Source organism: Meleagris gallopavo, unplaced genomic scaffold, assembly GCF_000146605.3.
Source record: "Meleagris gallopavo isolate NT-WF06-2002-E0010 breed Aviagen turkey brand Nicholas breeding stock unplaced genomic scaffold, Turkey_5.1 ChrUn_random_7180001952200, whole genome shotgun sequence".
Lineage (NCBI taxonomy): Eukaryota > Metazoa > Chordata > Aves > Galliformes > Phasianidae > Meleagris > Meleagris gallopavo.
Window position 1 is genome coordinate 1 of NW_011213312.1, and position 675 is coordinate 675.

General features: G+C 60.3%; 1 long non-coding RNA gene across 1 annotated transcript; it reads left to right on the top strand.

The window, feature by feature from the left end:
* The first annotated feature begins 80 nt into the window (after positions 1 to 80).
* Positions 81 to 669, top strand: LOC104916965. The gene is made up of 3 exons (XR_796716.3): positions 81 to 323; positions 413 to 472; positions 562 to 669. It is a non-coding gene; the product is annotated as an uncharacterized LOC104916965 (long non-coding RNA).
* The last annotated feature ends 6 nt before the right edge of the window (positions 670 to 675 follow it).

Genomic DNA, 675 nt, shown 5'->3' on the forward strand with positions numbered 1-675 from the left:
CTTCTGATTGGCTGGGGCGTGTGGTGTGGATGGGCCTATGAGGTGGGTGGGCGTGTGGGTGGGCGGGCTATTGGGGTGGGAGGGGCTTAGAGAGGAGCTGGAGCTGGGGTGTTGCCATGGCTGGGATACATATGGGTGTGCTTCATTTGCATATGATTTGCATACAATTTTCTAGATGCCTGTTATTTGTGAACTATTAGGCATTGATTTGCATACTCATTTGCGCATTTATTTTTCACGATTGTTCTGCAGAACAAGGGCTCCCTCCAAGCCCCCCTGCCCCTGCTCCACAGGCCCCGCCCCCGGCCGTCGCTCCGCCCACCGTGAGTGCCACACCCTGATTGGATGACACTCACCGGGGAGGGGGCGTGGCCTCGCTAAGCCACGCCTCCACACCTTAATCCACCCACAGGAGCGCTACAAGCCCCGCCCCCGCTCCGCCCCTCACACCCTATTGGTCACTCTGCTCAGGGTGAGCCCACCTTCCGGGTTGGGGGTGGGGTCAAGCGGGTCACATGACTGCGTTTGGCCCCACCTCCGCAATCGTGTCTCCACCAACAGAGCAATCAGCCCCTCCTGGAGGCGGAGCTTCTGAGCGTGGCTCCGCCTCTCTGCGCCCGCTCCATTGTAAGCAGCCAAACCTGGGGGGTTCAATGGGGGTCCTATGGGGGTCTG